We start from the raw sequence: 21,135 nt of genomic DNA on the forward strand, positions 1-21,135 counted from the left end.
AGTCAAAATGTATTTTTAATTATAATGCCAGAATGTTTCCATGCAATATTTTTTTTATATAATCTGTTGGTTTGGTTGCCCAATGACATGTCTGCTTGCGAACTTCTGAGTTTGATTGTTCCAGAAATAAAGAAAAAGCTATGATATTTAATAGCAAAAATACGATTACAGACAGAAAAATCAGATGAACAGTAAAAGTTGAGATATATGTAAGAAGTCGGATATTGTAAAAAAAAAATGGAGACTATGTTGCATGAAATATTATGTTCACATAGAGATATTGGATTTAAAACAATTGAAAAACACTGGGCAAACTGTGGGCTCAGGAGTCAATCTCTGATCACACTTGATGGTGAAGGTGTTAGGAGTCGAGTTTCCTCTGCTGCACAGGGGGAATCTCGATCCGTCTCCGCTGCGGTCTCCCATTCTCCTCCAGCCGCAGTGGAGCCTGCTCAGCAGGGACGTCGATCCCAGCGTCTCGCTCAGTCTGACTCTGTGAGAAGAGTTACTGCTGCTTCTCAGGCTTCTGCCTGTAAAGCCTATACTGGTCAGCAGCGAGTGGACTTCTCTGGGACTAAGTCCTTGTCTGCGCACACTGAGCATGCCCAGGGCAAGATCTCCCGTTGGAGATCGAGGGTCATGTGCTCAGACTCTGCAGCGCATTCTATTGGTCCTCTTGGCAGGTCTTGGAAGGGCAAAGTTTCTGTGGCCGCTTCCTGTCCTGCAACTATATAAACTGCGCATGACCGCACGGCCATGCGCTAGTGTACAATATAATACGTGTGTTTGTTGTGAGTGCAAGTCGTTCTTTAAATACCCCTACCCTATTGTATGATTGTTCGCGTATGGAGTATGGCTGCTATCTAGCGCCCGACTTATCACTCAACGTGTCACACACGTGTCAGCGTCTACTGCTGTGACCGCCAGTGCGGTGCCACGCGCCAGTGTGCGCTTCCTGACCCACGTCTGGGTGCTTAGTGGTGCCTGCCAGCACGGCACAGTTCGCACTTCGGTGCCTTTATTATATAATTCCTTTCACACCCAGTAGCGGTGTAGTGCCAGCAAGGGTCTAATCGGACTACAATCCCTGTTGGGGTTTAGTTCGCTGACCACTTGCTCGCGCTCTATGTGCGGTACCGCGGTCCTGTGACGCAACAGGATCGCTTTCTTCATGCTGGGTGAGGTTTAACCCACGCGTGTATACTTTTGAATACCGCCATATTGTCTTTCATTTCCTAGCAGCAGGTTTCACCTGCACGGTGGACCCCGGACTGCGAACGCATCTATATCATCTCTCTTGGTGCGTTCCGCCAGTCCTAACATTACACTAGCGCCAGGGTCTGGCTAGTGATGACAGACAAACAGCAATCTCTGCGGCATATCCAGCAGCTGGAGGGTAGGTTGGCGGCTCTCGAGAGCGCGACCTCAGCTGTGGATGTTACTGCAGTAGCTGTACAGGCTGCCAGCGTGGCTGCAGCTACTATGTCCATTGCCACCCCTGTTCCGACATTATCTCGCCTCCCGCTGCCAGAAAAATTTTCTGGTGATAGCAAGTTTTGTAGGGGATTTGTGAGTCAGTGCTCTATTCACCTCGAGCTCCTGGCTACACGTTTTCCCACAGAGCGGGCTAAGGTGGGATTTATTCTGTCTCTATTGTCGGACAGGGTGTTGGAATGGGCTATGCCGCTGTGGGAGCGTGGCGATCATGTGGTGCAGAGTGCTCCGCTGTTTCTGAGCGCTCTGAAACAGGTCTTTTTAGGACCTCAAGTCACCCATGATACTGCGCTCCAATTGCTGGCATTAACTCAGGGTGAGTCCTTGGTCAGTCATTTTGCCGTCCAATTCCGCACCTTAGCATCTGAGCTGGATTGGTCGGATAAAGCTCTTATCCCCATATTTTGGAGGGGCTTGGCTGACCACGTAAAGGACGCTCTGGCCACTAGGGAGATTCCTGCCACACTGGAGGAGTTAATAACTGTCTCCACTCGAATTGACCTTCGTTTTAACGAACGGAGGTTAGAGCGAGCCCAGTGTAGGCAGAGGTTTCGGCTGGCTCCTACTTTCGCCAAACCTCTGGAATTTCCGGTCCTGGTTCCTGAGTCACATAAGGCCAGGGAAGTGTCACAAGAAGGATCTAAGTCCCGGACTGCTTGTGCACTCAAGGTCTGTCATGTTTGCCAGCAGTCAGGACATCTAGCCACCAGATGTCCTCAGCGGTCGAGGAAACGTCAACGTCTAGTGGTAGTAGGTGGAGGTACACTAGACACGGCGACGTTTGCCTCTAAGTTGTCCTTTAAGGGGACAATTACTATTGGCTCATTCTCCCACTCGGTAGAGCTCTGCGTGGATTCTGGGGCGGAGGGCAATTTTATGTCTTCTGCCTTTGCCCAACGTCACGCAATACCCCTGGTTATGCTTGCTCAACCAGTAACGGTGCGAGTGGTGAATGGGTCGACATTGCCCTCACAGATAACACACCAGACCATCCCTTTTACTCTGTCCATGTCGCCATCTCATCAGGAGATAATTTCTCTGCTCGTCATTCCGGAAGGAATTGATGAGGTCCTGTTGGGAATACCTTGGCTACGGTACCACTCTCCTCATATCGAGTGGTCCTCAGGCAGAATTCTGGGTTGGGGTGAATCTTGTGGGGGTAGGTGTCAGAGGGAGTGCGTTCAGGTTGCTACTACTGAGGTACCCGCAGATCTATCCTCTCTCCCCAAGCAGTATTGGTCTTATGCAGACGTGTTCTCCAAAAAGGCGGCGGAGGTCCTTCCGCCTCATCGCCCCTATGACTGTCCTATTGATCTCTTGCCTGGTGCTGAGCCTCCCCGGGGTCGAGTTTATCCCCTATCTCTCCCGGAGACAGAGGCAATGTCACAGTACATCCAGGAAAATCTGGCAAGAGGATTCATTAGGAAGTCAGTGTCACCTGCTGGGGCAGGGTTCTTCTTTGTGCAGAAGAAGAATGGGGAATTGCGCCCATGCATAGACTACAGGGGTCTTAACGCCATCACCGTTAAGAATAAGTATCCTTTGCCCTTGATATCTGAGTTATTCGATAGACTTCGGGGAGCAAGGGTATTTACTAAATTAGATTTGCGGGGTGCTTACAACCTGATTCGCATCCGTGAAGGGGACGAATGGAAGATGGCCTTTAACACCAGGGATGGGCACTATGAATATCTGGTGATGCCCTTCGGGCTCTGTAATGCCCCAGCCGTTTTCCAAGACTTTGTGAAAGATATCTTCCGGGATATGCTTTCCACCTCGGTCGTAGTCTATCTGGATGATATTCTTATCTACTCTCCAGATATTGACTCCCACCGGAGAGATGTTTGCAAAGTCTTCGACCTCCTACGGGCAAACTCCCTCTATGCCAAATTGGAGAAGTGTATGTTTGAGCAGGAGTCTTTACCTTTCCTGGGCTACATCATCTCGGCCCAGGGATTGGCTATGGATCCTGCCAAACTACAGGCAGTGATGGACTGGCAGGAACCCCATTCTCTGAAAGCGGTGCAGTGCTTTATGGGGTTCATAAATTACTATCGTCAGTTCATCCCCCACTTCTCAACCCTGGTAGCTCCCTTGGTATCCCTCACCAAGAAGGGAGCGAATCTGAAATCGTGGTCCGAAGAGGTCTCCAAGGCCTTCACTTCTATTAAGTCCCACTTTGCTAGTGCTCCCATCTTACATCGTCCTGATGTGGATAAGCCATTCCTAATGGAGGTGGATGCCTCTTCCGTTGGTGCAGGAGCAGTCCTCTATCAAAAGGATGCTCAAGGTCGGAAGCATCCATGCTTCTTCTTCTCAAAAACCTTCTCACCAGCGGAGAGAAATTACTCCATCGGGGATAGGGAGTTGCTGGCAATGAAGTTGGCCTTTTCGGAATGGAGACATCTCTTGGAGGGTGCTCGGTTCCCATTCCAAGTCTTCACGGACCACAAGAATTTGGTCTATTTACAGACAGCCCAGCGGCTGAATTCTCGTCAGGCCAGATGGTCCTTGTTTTTCTCCCGGTTCCACTTCACTCTACATTATCTCGCCGGGGAGAAGAACATTCGTGCTGACGCTCTCTCTCGCTCCCTGGTGTCAACTGTGGAGGAGGAGGACGAGCCTCGGTTCATTGTCCCTTCAGAGAGTCTGAGAACCGTAGCTCCGGTTTCGCTTGAGTCTGTGCCTCCGGGCAAGACTTTTGTCCCCATCAATTTGCGTCCGGAGGTTCTCTCGTGGGCTCATTCGTCCAGAGTGGGTGGACACTTTGGGGCAAAGAGGACATCTGAGTTGTTTGCGAGAATGTATTGGTGGCCACATATGGTTCGTGACGTTGGAGACTACGTTCGGGCATGTGTCTCTTGTGCCAAAAGTAAGTCTCTCCATCAACGGCCAGCTGGGTTGTTATACCCTCTGCCGGTGGCAGACAGGCCCTGGGAGATGGTCGGGATGGACTTTGTGGTGGGTTTGCCCAAGTCACGTGGCTGCACTGTCATTTGGGTTATCACCGACCATTTTTCTAAAATGGTGCATTTGGTGCCGCTTCCCCGGCTACCTTCTGCACGGGCCTTGGCAGCATTGTTTGTTAAACACATCTTCCGTCTTCACGGTATGCCAGACAAAATTGTCAGTGACCGGGGTCCCCAGTTTGCGTCTCGGTTCTGGAGAGAGCTTTGTCGCCTTCTTAGTATCGAGTTGAATCTCTCTTCGGCATATCATCCCGAGACGAATGGGTTGGTGGAGAGAGCCAACCAGACCTTGGTCACATATCTGCGACATTTTGTCTCTGCTAAACAAGATGACTGGGCGGAGTTTGCTCTTAACAATGCTGTAGCTGACTCCACTGGACAGACCCCATTCCTCCTTAACTATGGTCAGCATCCGCGGGTACCTGTGCCCATGCCCGTGTCTTCCGCCGATTCCAGGGTGGCAGACTGGGCTGTGGAGGCACGGGACATTTGGGATCGCACTCAGGATGCCATTCGGGCTTCCAAGGAGAGAATGAGGTCCTCCGCCGATGTTCATCGGCGCCCCGCTCCGACCTTTGCTCCTGGCGACTTGGTGTGGCTCTCCGCCCGTAACATCAGGCTGCGAGTTGAGTCCACTAAGTTTGCGCCTCGCTACTTGGGTCCCTTCAAGGTTCTCGAACAGGTTAATCCTGTGGTCTACCGCCTGGCTCTTCCTCCACGCTTGGGTATCACCGACACCTTTCATGTGTCCCTCTTGAAACCCGTATACATGTCCCGGTTTTCCGAGTCATCTGCCGGGACATTGGGTTCGTCTACGGACGATTACGAGGTGAACGCTATTTTGGGGTGTAAGGTGGTACGCGGCAAAAAGTTCTATCTGGTGGATTGGAAGGGTTATGGTCCAGAGAACAGGTCATGGGAGCCTGCTGAAAACATTCGGGCCCCAACAGCTCATTGCTGCCTTCGAACGTAGCGAGGCCCAGGGAGGGGGGGGCCCTAGGAGGGGGGGTAATGTTAGGAGTCGAGTTTCCTCTGCTGCACAGGGGGAATCTCGATCCGTCTCCGCTGCGGTCTCCCATTCTCCTCCAGCCGCAGTGGAGCCTGCTCAGCAGGGACGTCGATCCCAGCGTCTCGCTCAGTCTGACTCTGTGAGAAGAGTTACTGCTGCTTCTCCAGCTCCTGCCTGTAAAGCCTATACTGGTCAGCAGCGAGTGGACTTCTCTGGGACTAAGTCCTTGTCTGCGCACACTGAGCATGCCCAGGGCAAGATCTCCCGTTGGAGATCGAGGGTCATGTGCTCAGACTCTGCAGCGCATTCTATTGGTCCTCTTGGCAGGTCTTGGAAGGGCAAAGTTTCTGTGGCCGCTTCCTGTCCTGCAACTATATAAACTGCGCATGACCGCCATGCGCTAGTGTACAATTTAATACGTGTGTTTGTTGTGAGTGCAAGTCGTTCTTTAAATACCCCTACCCTATTGTATGATTGTTCACGTATGGAGTATGGCTGCTATCTAGCGCTCGACTTATGACTCAACGTGTCACACACGTGTCAGCGTCTACTGCTGTGACCGCCAGTGCGGTGCCACGCGCCAGTGTGCGCTTCCTGGCCAGGGTGCTTAGTGGTGCCTGCCAGCACGGCACAGTTCGCACTTCGGTGCCTTTATTATATAATTCCTTTCACACCCAGTAGCGGTGTAGTGCCAGCAAGGGTCTAATCGGACTACAATCCCTGTTGGGGTTTAGTTCGCTGACCACTTGCTCGCGCTCTATGTGCGGTACCGCGGTCCTGTGACGCAACAGGATCGCTTTCTTCATGCTGGGTGAGGTTTAACCCACGCGTGTATACTTTTGAATACCGCCATATTGTCTGTCATTTCCTAGCAGCAGGTTTCACCTGCACGGTGGACCCCGGACTGCGAAGGCATCTATATCATCTCTCTTGGTGCGTTCCGCCAGTCCTAACAGAAGGTGTTTATAGGGTTGTCCCATACGAAACATAGTATCACCTACACACATACGATAGCTAATGAATGTGTGATTGCTGGGGCCCAACTCTCCTGTGTGAATAGACCAGTAATGAGCATGTGCGACCATCGACTTATTCATTAGCTACAGAAGTTGTGGTCACACATGCTCAGTACTGATCCATTCGCACAAGGACGTTGAGCCCTCATTCACAAGATCATTGGGGGTCTCAACAGCTGAACGTTCAGCGATTGTGATATGGGGTGTCCCAAAGTTCCTCTTTGTATCCAGCAGTAGTGAGCATGTGCGGCCACTGCTCCTTTACAGGAATTTTCGCACATGCCCATTAGTGTCCATCCTACACATTTGAGCCTTTAACCCTATATAGCTATTTCGCAAAAAACTATTTAAAGGGAGAAAGTCAGATTAAAAGTAAACTTTCTTGTAAATGTCTGACACTAGAATGTGTTTTAAACTGACTCTTCCTATTAAAGCTGGATTAAAGGACTTTTTTTTACAGTGCTACAAACTTAATGTACGATCCGTTCCTGAGTAAAGATGCAGGCGCTGAGGATCTCGGAGCGGCAGCCTCATCGCTGTTTTATTTTGTTATTGTCGGGTTTGCTATAAATAGTGCTTCATTGCCATTAATTATTACTAGTGCCGCAGTCGCTTCACGTAACAGATGCTCTGTCATGTCTTATTGTTCAAAGTCTGTGCCATTACATCTCATACATTAGTCTGCTGGACCATCTGCCTCTAATGAGACCGGAGCAATTATCAGCACTTCATCAGGTTAGGGCCTTGCTGGGGAGCATCAAGTTCTCTGCTTCGCTGGTATTTGTTTTCCAAGGAAAGAAATTAGTGCTGAAAAAAAAATAAAAAATCCCTGCCAAATTTGTAAGCGGATTAAAGAGGTATTGTCAGAGCGTGTCTCTCTACGCAACAGCTGGTTGGTGGAGAGAAGGCTGGGAAGAGGTTAATCTGGAGTTTCTGCAGCCTGCATAACACAGGCATTTAATGAGGGTTACACCAAGAAATCAACCAGTTGACGGGTGAAGATAAAACGTTGGGATGGTACATGCAAATGGCGCTGTCCTGGGTGCTGAAGGCGCTGTACATTAGCTAGTGTGTCCCATCACTGTGTTATCATTAATTCATTAGGAAACTGGGTGATTGGTATCATTTGGGTAAATAGATAGGAAATAGATATTTGCTGATGATATTTGGGAAGAGAGCGACGCTATTGTATTGCAAAAATTGACGACATTGGCCAACCCTGAGTAGGGGTCTTCCTGGTGTAAGTGAGTTCCAAAATCCCCCAATTATGGCATATCGGAGAAGCAAATGCCTCGGTGATAAACTGGTGAAATCTGATGTAGGACCTCAAGCATCAATGACGGGGACATAAAGGAGAGGGTGTTTTCCGTTCCTCTCATGTGTCAACTGTTCACTGATGCTAAAAGGTCCTTCCATCCCCAATCCCGCGATGGGAGAAGACATTAAGATTAAACGCTACCTGGCGTGCTCAACTGAGTATGTGATTTATATGTTACGATGCTCTTCTCCACAGTGCTATGTTGGTGAGACGACGTGTGATCTTAAAACACGTCTCAACCAACATGGATACGATATTCGTAAAAAAAGAAAGGACCTACCTGTACCTAAGCACTTTTGTGAAAAAGGTCATTCGGAAAAGGAATTGAGATTCCGTATAATTGATCATGTGCCCATACATAGGAGTGGTGGTAGCCACAGGGAGACTCTCAAAAAGTTAGAACTCAGGTGGATTTATGAGCTTAAGACTCTCAAGCCTGGAGGACCTAATATTGACTTTAAATTACATACAATAGTATAAATCCCTCCTTGATATGGGAGCCTCATGCTTTGATTCTCTGTATATGAGGTTGTGCATAAGGCTGCTGGGAGATGCGAAGGGAGTGTGGATGTAATCCATCCATAACGTCCTATCCTGCACTCCTAAGGGCTAGTTGCATTCTTAATATGACCTACGAGGTCTAATTGATTTATATTGATATTTATTTTAAATGTTTAAGCCTCAGTTTGCATGTATTGTGAGCCACAATGCTGTGGGCAACCTTGCCCTTAAGCAAAATGGTGGCCATGGAAGATGAACACTGTGCATGCTCACATACACTGTACCGATTGGTTGCTTTCAAGGAGACGTCACAGACATGCTCAGTGCGGCAGTGAATAAGCTGAATACAGCGTGGGTGACCGAGGAGTCTTTAACATAGATGTACAGTAAGATTTTTTCTGTAATGTGACTAGTTTCAGTACCCCCATAATGAATATGGTATCTTTCTTTATTTGAGCTCGTTGGCACTTTATTACACTGCTGCACTTTAGAAACAGATGTGTATCAACTGGGTGACCTGTTCACATATATTGCTGAAAGTGCTGGTATGAGCGCCAGATGTGTTAACCCCTTCATCCCTGGGGCTTTTTTCGGTTTTGCGTTTTTATTTTTCGCTACCCCTTCTTCCCAGAGCCATCATTTTTTTATTTTTCTGTCAATATGGCCATGTGAGAGCTTGTTTTTTGGCGGGACGAGTTGTACTTTTGGATGACACCATTGGTTTTACCGTGTCCCGTACTAAAAAATGGGGGAAAAAATCCAAGTGCGGTGAAATTGCAAAAACAGTGCAATCCCACACTTGTTTTTTGTTTGGCTTTTTTGATAAGTTCAATAAATGTTGACACTGACTTGCCATTATGATTCTCCAGGTCATTATGAGTTCATAGACACCAAACATGCCTAGGTTCTTTTTTAAGTGGTGAAAAATAATTCCAAACTTTGTTAAAAAAAAATTGCACACTTTTCCAATACCCATAGCGTTTCCATTTTTTGTGATCTGGGGTCGGGTGAGGGCTTATTTTTTGCTGATGTTTTTAATGATACCATTTTGGTGCAGATACGATCTTTTGATCGCCAGTTATTGCATTTTAATGCAATGTCGTAGCGACCAAAAAAAACCTTAATTTTGGCATTTTTGCTTTTTTTTCTCGCTACGCCGTTTAGCGATCAGGTTAATCCTTTTTTTATTGATAGATCGGGCGATTCTGAACTTGGTGATATCAAACATGTAGGTTTGATTTTATTTTTATTGTTTTATTTTGAATGGGGCGAAATCAGATCGCCTCTACCCATGGTCAGATCGCCTCTATGTAGTAGAATTACTCACTTGTTATGAGCGCCGATCACTGGGTGGTCCGCCCCTGCACTGAAATTATATCCCAGTTTTTCCAGACTTTTGAATACTATATTTGCAGAGTAATCTTAAAGTAAATCTGAGTAAGTTTAGTAAATCTGGGTGACAGCTATAGGAGCTGTAATAATGGCTGTCACAAGCTGAGATAGGAATAGAATTTTAGCAAGTTGACAGATGAGGATGACTCAAGGTCTTATATTTACTGGGGATTCAACCAGTTAAAGTTTTTTTTTTCCATGAGACCTTACAGAAAAGTGAGACAGAACTCTTTTAACTCCTGTCATAAATGCAGCTAAATATGGATTTCGCTTTTTCAATCTATGACAATGTCTTCTACATCTCTAGACAGTATGAAGACGTTTCATCCAAACGTCAGCTGCAATGGTGCCATTTAAGTAGAAGTCATCTATAAGGCCAGAGTCATCCTTTGAAAGGTAAAAAAGGAATCATTTCTCAGTGGTCTAGACTTAGTATGGAATTTTAACTTTTTGAAGGGTGGAAGCAAAATGAAATAAATCATAAAGAGACAAAACAAAACCTTGAAGGCGCAATTTAATCTTAGTAAGTGATGGAATATCACCAGAGTTCACCTTCATTTAATGAATTGATGGAGGACATCTTTATTTTTAGAATTGATGGGAGACCAAAAAGAGGTCCCTCCGGATTGATGTGGGAACAAACTCATTTAAGAATTATTCCCAAGATAATAAACTTTCACCTATCAGTTTAATAGGTTTCAGTGATCGGTCCCCCAGAAATCCCAAAAATGGGGCTTTGGAACCAATGAGCTGGGTTCTACAAATCTCCATTTTGAATGGAGTACAAGCTCAATCTCCTCCTTTCTCGAAGAATCCCATACTCAATATACTTACAATAGATGAGTCCTGTGTATTGCTCTGTTGTCCATTCACACTTGGTGCAACCCTCTGCAAGGTTGTATCAGTACAGAGAAATCCAGGAACTAGACATCCTCCTTTAAATTTCTTGGTATAGAAAAATCACAATGTTTCGGCCATGGAGGCCTTTATCAAGTCATAAAAAGAGAGATATGCTTAGCTTTCTCTTATAGTGTCCCAGCTATCAGCCTCCCCTAACGCGATCACTAAGTAATCCCCTTAAGTGATTATATATCTTAGCTACATAATTTACCATAAATGGAAATATCCCTTGAAATAAGATAAGTTAATAATTCTATTGTAATTGAGCATGAAAATGTTAATTCGGGTTACTCATTACAGTCAAGTGTATTAGTACAATGAATATATAACTGACCAGATGCTGCTTTATGAATTTAGAGATAAGTAGACATGGGTGAACCAGAACAGTAAAATTCGGGGTCCTAGTGTCTATTCATGGACTTCTCTTGGAAGTCCATTTTACTGTTTGGGTTCGTCAGCCCAAATAAAGTTTTTTGAAAGGTCGAAGGGAACGAATCAACAAGCCTTTCCTGTGTGGGTACTTCGAGCTCCATCACAGCCATTTCAAGTATTGAATATAACTTTGATTTTTTTTTTTTTTTTTTACATTAGGTGGAGAGCCCGGCGTTGCCCGGGCATAGTAACTAACTGTGGTTAGTGTTAGGAGTCAAGTTTCCTCTGCTGCACAGGGGGAATCTCGATCCGTGTCTGCTGCGGTCTCCCATTCTGCTTCGGCCGCAGTGGGCTCTGCTCAGCAGAGTCGTCGCTCCCAGCGTCTCGCTGGGACTGATTCTGTGCAGAGGGTTACTGCTGCCTTTTCTGGCTTTCCTATGGTACCCTGCACTGATCTGCGGCGAGCGGGCTTCTCTGGGACTAAGTCCTTATTTGCACACACTGAGCATGCCCAGGGCAAGATCTCCCGTTGGAGATCGAGGGTCACATGCTCAGGTACTGCAGCACATCCCATTGGTCCTCCTGGCAGGTCCTGAAAGGGCAAAACTTCTGTAGCAGCTTCCTGTGCTGCAACTATATAAACTGCGCATGACCGCACGGCCATGCGCTAGTATTGTCTTAATAATGTGTGTGTGTAGATGGATGTATGTCGATGGATGAAAGCTCCTAAGTATCCCTCCCTAGTGTTGTTGACTGCTCGCGGATGATGGTAGCTATCTAGCGCCCGACTAGCCATCTGCACGTAACACACATCACAGCGTCCAGTTGCTGTGTCCACCAGTACGGCGCCGTGCGCTTCCTCTGCGCTTTCCTTACCCAAGCCTGGGTGGTTAGTGGTGTCCGTCAGTGCGGCACCGCACGCACTCTCGTGCCTTTATATTCTATTTATTAGTTTCCTTACACACCCAGTTGCGGTGTTGTGCCAGCAAGTGTCTAATCGGACTTCAATCCTGAGTAGGGGTTGAGTTCGCTGAATTCTTGCTCGCGCTCTATGTGCGGTTCTGCGGTCCTGTGATGCAACAGGATCGCTTCCTTCACGCAGGGTGAAGTTAACCCATGTGTGTATACTTAGTACCGCCATATAGTCCGTCTTACTAGCAGCAGGGTCTTTACCTGCACGATGGACCTCGGACTGCGAACGCACCTAGTTTAATATCATCTATACTTGGTGCGTTCCGCCGGTCCTTAACAGTTAGTTATAACAAATTATAACGATTATATTGCACATAAAAACATTTCACATCATATAATCAACACTACAGATTTACAACACAAATTAACTAAATGATTACCCAAGTATTGATAGCATTTTATTTTCAACTCATTCAAGAGCCTCTTGATAAACAACATTTTTGGTTTTTCCTTCAGGTGCAAAGATTAACAGATTTTTGGCAGTTCCAACTCTTGAACAGGCCACGTAAAGTTGACCATGAGAAAAGCATGGAGATTGTAAATTGATTCCAACTACTTTCAAGGACTGTCCCTGAGACGTGTTAATGGACATTGCAAATGCCTGTCGAACTGGAAACTGGAGGCATTTAAAATCAAAAGGTAAATCAGATGGAATGAGTGGAAGTATTGGAATGAAAATGTAATCTCTTTTGGCATATCCTGTCAAAATGGATGCTTCAATTACATGTGTAAACAGGTTCTTAAGAGTCTTGTTCCATTACACAGTTTTGGTGGATCTTAATTTCTCAACAGCAGAATAGGTGTTCTGGGTTATAGAAAGAGTTTATGAGGAGGAAGTCCTTGTGGTTCCAAGGAGTTGAAGAACTCTATTGGATAGAATAATGCTTGAACAGGGTCTGTTACTGTATCCACTGACTTGTAGGTTGTGCACATACCTGGAAGGAGACTTCAAATTTGAAGATTGATCTTGTTGACACTATCATTTTTCTGAGCTACAATAACACTTTCACAAAGCCAGTCAGACTTGTCAATGTGGCCTTTATATACAACCTCATACTGCAGCAGCACCTCACTTCTCACATTTGCCACTCGCACCCACACTCCACTATTTGCCCCTCACGCACACACTCCACTATTTGCCTCTCGCACACACACTCCACTATTTGCCCCTCGCACACACACTCCACTATTTGCCCCTCATGCACACACTCCACTATTTGCCCCTCGCACACACTTCACTATTTGCCCCTCGCGCACACACTCCACTATTTGCCCCTCGCGCACACACTCCACTATTTGCCACTCACGCACACACTCCACTATTTGCCCCTCATGCACACACTCCACTATTTGCCCCTCGCACACACTTCACTATTTGCCCCTCGCGCACACACTCCACTATTTGCCCCTCGCGCACACACTCCACTATTTGCCACTCACGCACACACTCCACTATTTGCCCCTCATGCACACACTCCACTATTTGCCCCTCGCACACACTCCACTATTTGCCCCTCGCACACACACTCCACTATTTGCCCCTCGCGCACACACTCCACTATTTGCCTCTCGCGTTCACACTCCACTATTTGCCACTCACGCACACACTCCACTATTTGCCCCTCGCGCACACACTCCACTATTTGCCTCTCGCGCACACACTTCACTATTTGCCACTCATGCACACACTCCACTATTTGCCCCTCGCGCACACACTCCACTATTTGCCCCTCCCACACACACTCCACTATTTGCATAGACAAAAATGGAGGGCACTACTATCAATATAAGTAAATGGGATCACTGACCACATGCTAAAGGAATATAAGTTAACAACAAAAGGGAAGTAGTGTGTAAAGGCAAGGATCACCATTAAATATACAAATTTTGACACAATTATCTTTTTTCAAGCAATTTAAATTAGACAAGCAAAAAACAATTTAAAACCAATTAAAAAACCAAAAAGGTTTACAGATAGATAACAACATGGAAGGCCATATAATTGCCCTCCAGTCTCCTCCATATGTGCACAGGGAGTGTGCTGAGGTAAGGCACGCTGTAAAGAAAACACCGTATATACAATACAGTATATGAAAAGCTCAAGAGACTCCAAAACTGAAAATACATCGTTTGACTATAGATAATTGAACCCCTTAAATGGAAGATAAGGAGCTATCCCTAAGAAAAGGGATGTAAAAAAACACAAGTCAAAGGGAAAAGGGAAGGAGAAAGAGCAAATAAATAAGGCTGTATAAGACCTGTTGGACTCTGAAAGAAAAAGTCACCCGGTCACATCATAGAGGAGGGGGAAGAACCTCACGAGTATCGCCACACAGGGTGGCTTCCTCAGGGGATCAGCAATCCAAAATCAGACATGCATCATCAACACGGGTTCGGCAAACATTAGTCTGTGTATGGGGGCCTTTAGAATTTTGATGGGTATTTTTGAGATGTTGATGGTGTTCTTAGGATGGCCATACACATTACGAGGTCTGTTGGTCAAACAATGCTTCTGTCAATCAGTCAACCGACAGACTTTTCAGCCAACTCTCTCATAAGCAGGAGCATTCTTGTTTTCTCCAAGAGAAAGCCACAGACTGACAAGTTGATCAGTGGCTTATCTCCAGGAGAACAATTTGATAGGTAACTCCCCCGATCATCAATCAGCTGGCACCTCCATACACTTTAGACTGTCGGCCAAGCCGATCGAAATCGGTGAGCATGGGGGCCTTTAGACTTGGAACATTTAGCTTTTGGCTAAATGGAGAAAAGCTCTAAATCTCCTAAATTTTGACTGGACTGACAATATACAAGTCACAGTTTTCACGACTGCCGTCTACGCTATGCAATGGCGCAAGCTTGAACCACTGGAGCGACAGCAAAGTATTTTCTATGCATGTCAGTAATATTGTCGCAACGAGCATGGGCTTCATTTGCAGCCAGTAGAGGACAATGGAGAACTCCAATATCTTACAATTTAGGTAAGCAGAGCTTACGTAAATTTTCATTATTTGCCTGGATAAAGTTTCAAACTCTCAAAAAGTTTATAAACAATTATCAACGTATGCTTCTCATTCACACTGAGTATCACAGGGGAAAACTTGCTTTGACAACGCTTTCTCCAAGGCTCCCATAGAAGACATTTCAACTTCCTCTAATTTCAATCTTTTTCTTTTTTTTTTTTAACATTGTGTGGCATTTTATTGATTTTGGACTTGATGCAACCAGCAGTGTTATGAAATTTTTTACTGAAAGACTGTATACATTAAAATATAGCAGCAGAAAAACTGGTGATTAAATAGAAATCATGCCCAATAAAAGTCTGTTATTAGTGCTCACATTACGGCAGAACATTTTACAAATTAGCGGAAATTGGAGAAGAAAATTAGCAAAAGGATCCAACATATTTTTAACTAATAGCTAAAAATTAAATTTACTTAATTGGATCTTTATTGGGACAAATTGTGCTCTCTGATGTTAAAATGACTATAGATCATGGAGGAAAAACACTTAAATTCCCATCAAGTGGGAGCCTAGGTGCAATAAACATGGGGTTAAAGATATTTTCAGTTCTGTAGACTGTATCCAGCCGGCAGACGGGAGATCTTATTAATATGTCATCTGAATTACGAGTGTGAGTTATGAATTAGAAGACCTCGGAATTAAATGCTAATTGATGTAATGTGATATATAATAATTTCGGATTTTAAATTGAATGCAATCCAGCCGCTTAACCTCTCAGTCAACTATCCAGACCGCCTCCAGCTCCATTATATTCTGTGAGATTATTTTCTATGCATGCTAATAAACAATATACTGCCCACAGATTCCATTCTTTTATATATATTCCTGTGTATTATGGAGAAACTCCCCATTACTCACTGAGACATTAAAAGAATAGGAAAGTCTTGCATGTTTTCAACAGAAACTCCTCCATATTTCCCATTGGGGCATTTAAACATCACCTTGTTTAGGAAAAACCTTAGTGTGCCACAGGAAAGACAGCCTCCCACTTTGGAGGACCTATTTTCTATTGGGGCAATGTATTACCAAATTTCTCCAGCGGGGGCAGCAGTAGGATAAATGAGCAGGTGTTTCAGCTTTCAGACCACCAGATATTTGGTTGGTGGAGGTCTCTCTATGTATGGGTCCATGTTCGATCATCCAGTACCCCACCAATCAACAGAATTTTTGATATTCCTCGTCTTACAATGCTTTAGAGTAAAAGGAGAGGGGTAACGATTACTTTTTTTTTACTAGTGACATAGTTTGGGGCCTCCATTTAATCCATCATTATGTTAATGTAGTAATATATAGCCCCTTTCTTTTCATAAAACATAGAAAAAAATGACTCGTTATTAGTATGTACGACATCATTTAAAGGTACAAAAGGGTACCACTAATGGGGCATTCATAGTAACCCAGTTTCCTGGGATATTCAACTGCAGATGGCAACGACGTTATGGCCAAAGATGTAATAATGTAATAAGTCGTGTTATTTTGCTGCCACCTACACTAGCTATGCTTTTTGGTTTTCCAAATTGCTATCATTGGGACATGGAACTTATAGACACTTCTAAACATTTAACGCATCCCTAATTACCGTGCGTCAGGAGAGGAAGAGGAGCCTTGCATTGGTGTAGGCTTAGGCAGGACCAGATGCCAATCCAAGGGTAGCAGTTGTTCTCAAAAGTTTACATACTCCAGCAGAATTAACGCTCTCTTGGCCTTTTCTCAGATAATATGAATGATAACACCAAAACGTTTTCTCCACTCATGCTTAGTGGTTGGGTGAAGCCATTTATTGTCAAACTACTGTGTTTTCTCTTTTTAAATCATAATGGCAACCTAAAACATCCAAATGACCCTGATCAAAAATTTACATACCCTGGTGATTTTTGCCTGATAACATGCACAGACGTTGACACAAATGGGTGACCTGTTTGCTTGAAATCAGTGTGTGTGCATAAAAGCTGAGTGAGTTTCTGAGATCCAGACAGACTCTTGCATCTTTCATCCAGCCACTGACATTTCCCAGTGGCAGCCAAAAGTGCTCAGTGCAAAGCACAATTCCATCAACTGAAAAGTGGCAGCGACTGGGTACTGTACATCCATTCCCTATTAATTCAAACAGGAATGACTCTACCATACTATGTCCACTATACAGTTGACCGAGCTATGAGCCCATTCGGCCACCGTCACTACGGTGGACTGTTGATCATTGGGAGTGCAGGGTGTTGCACCCCTACCGATAAGATATTGATGACTTATTCTCAGCATAGGTCATTAATATAAAAGTGCCAGACAGCTCCTTCAAAAGAGTGCCTGTATGGTCCTTAAAGTGTGTTGGGGAGCCTATTCTGTGCCAACTTCGACTAGAGCTAAATTTGCCAATTCCCCGGGAGCAGAGGTTTTTCTTCACACAGGGCAAAGGTTTCAATGTGATGCCTTCAGCCAATATCTAAATACTTCAGTTCAAGAAAAGTGACTTTCTGGCTCCTTCACTAACCCAGGTTCCCCCATTCCCAACTATGCCTGTGTCTAGATTTAGTAAGATTAAGTGACGAACAAATTGCACATTGGCGAGGACAGAAAGTCAAGGCAATCCACAAGAGCCATGAGGATCCATGGAGGTGCTTTGTTTCACTTGCAAAATTGTCCAAGGCATCAAGCAATTGGTATCTCATAAAGACCCACAGCAGCATGGAGGAATAGAAGAACCCAACCTTGTGGAAACTCCTGTCCAGTCAAGATATCCTACCCAGTAAATGAGATATTCCAGTTAATCAATCTATTGAACTGCAATTTCTGTGGTTTATTGTTGGAGAGAAACTCTAATTTATGACTTTGAAGGGTTCACTTTAACTTTCTTAGAGCTAAAACTTCTTCTTTTTCCTAAGTCCTATAATATCAGACATTTTTTGGTGAATTGTCAAATCTATAACCAGAAACACACAATCGTCGTAGTTTTTCATCTCTACTGGAGCAGAGGAGATTAGTCAGAATCATTACCATAATGTTGTTGAAGTACTAATCAGAGGCTGAACGCTGGCCCCGTGCCCTCTCATACTGGGCTCACACCTCCTTCCATGAGCTTCGAGCCAAGTATGAGCAACATTTTAGGCATAATATTTTAATTATGAGCTGCCTAGGATCACTCTTCACGGTTTGCTCTGCACGTCTTCACATGGTAAAAATATATTTCCCGAGCTCAGGAGAAACGTATTTTGGAAATATATGAGTGCACACAAATCCACCGAAGAAATTTCATTGGCTTTTTTCCTGGAATCTAAGACAGAAAGGTATAATAAAATATTTACATCCAGAGTTAAAGTGTTGTTGTTAAGTTTCTTGATTTCTCAGACGACGGAACGGGGTCAGATCTTCTACCAGATAAATCTGGACAATCGTTGTAAAACAACATACGTCTGAATCTTTTACATCTTGGTGCTCAGGTCCTTTCTGCTTTGCAGGTAGAATAATACTTACAATGAAAGTTCATTCTTTTATTGTCTTTTTCATCATTCCTTAATTTTCTAAAACAAAAACCTGTAACCCTTTTAAACATTGGTTATCACACAATGGGAAGAATTTACTAAGACTGGTATTTTTAGGATTAGGGTTAGGGTTAAACCTAAACCTAACCCTAAGGCTAAGCACAAGGATGCAATTTGGCACATACTTGTTGCAAACAAGCAAAACTAAATATGAGGCATAATTTACGGGACATTCTGTAGTAACTTATATCTGTTGGTCTGTATGAAGTTTCACAAAACTTCTCTCATCACTTTGAAGAGACCAGTTTAGCACAGGAAAAAGCCACAACGTTTTGTGAAAAAAAGTGTTTTTTTGCCAAAATTTGCAACTTTTTTTTAATGCTATAAGCAAGTAAATTTCCATAGACACATTTCTGGAGTAGACAGACTAATGGGTCATTAGTGCGATCCCTAAGAACCCACAGCTAGTGGGAACCTACAGACTTTTCCTCAAAAAGAAACATAGACAGGTCTTTTTTTATCCAATCGGATTTGTCCTTCCAAATGTGTCTTCCGAGTGGCGGTTTCTGAATGAAGACAATCTTTTTTGTATCTACGGTATGTATGACTATTATGATGGCTTTATGACCTTTGGTATTGTTTTAGGACTTTTTCAGACTTCTATTTTTCTTGCCTAAAAGAAAAAAACGGACAGATTTTAAGCAGTCGATTTTCATCCATTTTCTTCATCCATATGCATTGCGTTTTTTTATTTTTTCCGGAACCATTGACTTGAATGGGTCAGTTTGGGCCATAACTTTGTCTGGAAAAAAACCCTGACTTACTGTATGAACAGTCTCAGAGACTATAATTGGTACGAATTCTACCAGTGAAAAACAAGACTAACCTGAAACATATGAACGAAGACTAGCGATGAGCGATCGTGCTCCGATAAGGTGTTATTCGAGCATACTCAGGTGCTAACCGAGTGTCTTAAGCATGCTCAAAAAATATGTTCTAGTCCCCGCGGCTGCATGTCTCGTGGCTGTTCAACAGCCACAAGACATGCAGGGTTTGCCTAACAAATCCCTGCTGTCGAACATGCAGCCATGGGGAGTCGAAGATATTTCTCAACACACAGTTAGCTCCCAAGCATGCTCGGAGAACACCTTATCTGAGCACGTTCGCTTATCACTAATGAGGACTTATTAATGCTCCAAATCCATCTAGATTAACTGCTGGACCCTCACCGATCAGGAGGGCTAAGGCCAAGGGAAATATCACTACTTGATACATTCCTTCTGTAATTGATGGGCCATCACCAAGAGTAGAATGTACTTTAATTTAGAAGCTCCCCCTCTGTGATGCCCATATGCCCTGCGGGTCTGGTGGCAGCGGTGCTGGCAACTTAGGATGGAAAAGTGATAGTTTTGTGTCTGGACTTCACTGGGAATTACCATTACTGCATCCATACCACAGCACATTTCCCATATTAGTTAAAAGCTGATTCTTATTAGGGTATGTGCACACGTCAGGATTTCTTGCAGAAAACTCCTTAAGAAAACCACACATTTTCTGCAAGAAATCAGCATGCGTTTTTTCTACTTTTTTGCGCGTTTATGACTAGTTTTTTGTGCGGTTTTTTTTTGCATTTTTTTTTCCGGAGCTTCCCAATGCATTAAATAGCGGGAAAAACGCAAAAAAAATACAAAATTAATGAACATGATGCGATTTTTACCGTGATGCGTTTTTTGGCGGAAAAAAAACGCATCATGTGCACAAAAATTGCAGAATGCATTATAATTGATGGGATGCATATGTATGTATTTTTATGCGTTTTTATCGCAAAACGAACTTGAAAAAAAAAACGCAATGTGTGCACACACCCTTAAACCCAGACATTCCACAAATTCGATCAGATGCTGCAGTCCCCATAACTAATTTTCACATCTAATATCTACTGATACTAAATATTCCACAGCCGTCTTGTCATTATATGCAGGTAATATTCATTCCCATTAATAGACTGCGTGACACAGTCAGGGGGCGATATCACCAATATGGCACCGGATGGAGGATAACGTGTACAGTACAGACCAAAGTTTGGACACACCTTCTCATTTAAAGATTTTTTGTATTTTCATGACTATGAAAATTGTACATTCACACTGAAGGTATCAAAACTATGAATTAACCCATGTGGAATTATATACTTAACAAAAATGTGTGAAACAACTGAAATTATGTCTTATATTCTAGGTTCTTCAAAGTAGCCACCTTTTGCTTTGATGACTGCTTTGCACACTCTTGGCATTCTCTTGATGAGCTTCAAGCGGTAGTCACTGTAAATGGTCTTCCAACAATCTTGAAGGAGTTCCCAGAGATGCTTAGCACTTGTTGGCCCTTTTGCCTTCACTCTGCGGTCCAGCTCACCCCAAACCATCTCGATTGGGTTCAGGTCTGGTGACTGTGGAGGCCAGGTCATCTGGCGTAGCACCCCATCACTCTCCTTCTTGGTCAAATAGCCCTTACACAGCCTGGAGGTGTGTTTGGGGTCATTGTCCTGTTGAAAAATAAATGATGGTCCAACTAAACGCAAACCAGATGGAATAGCATGCCGCTGCAAGATGCTGTGGTAGCCATGCTGGTTCAGTATGCCTTCAATTTTGAATAAATCCCCAACAGTGTCACCAGCAAAGCACCCCCACACCATCAC

Source organism: Ranitomeya imitator, chromosome 9 (genome assembly GCF_032444005.1).
Source record: "Ranitomeya imitator isolate aRanImi1 chromosome 9, aRanImi1.pri, whole genome shotgun sequence".
Classification (NCBI taxonomy): domain Eukaryota; kingdom Metazoa; phylum Chordata; class Amphibia; order Anura; family Dendrobatidae; genus Ranitomeya; species Ranitomeya imitator.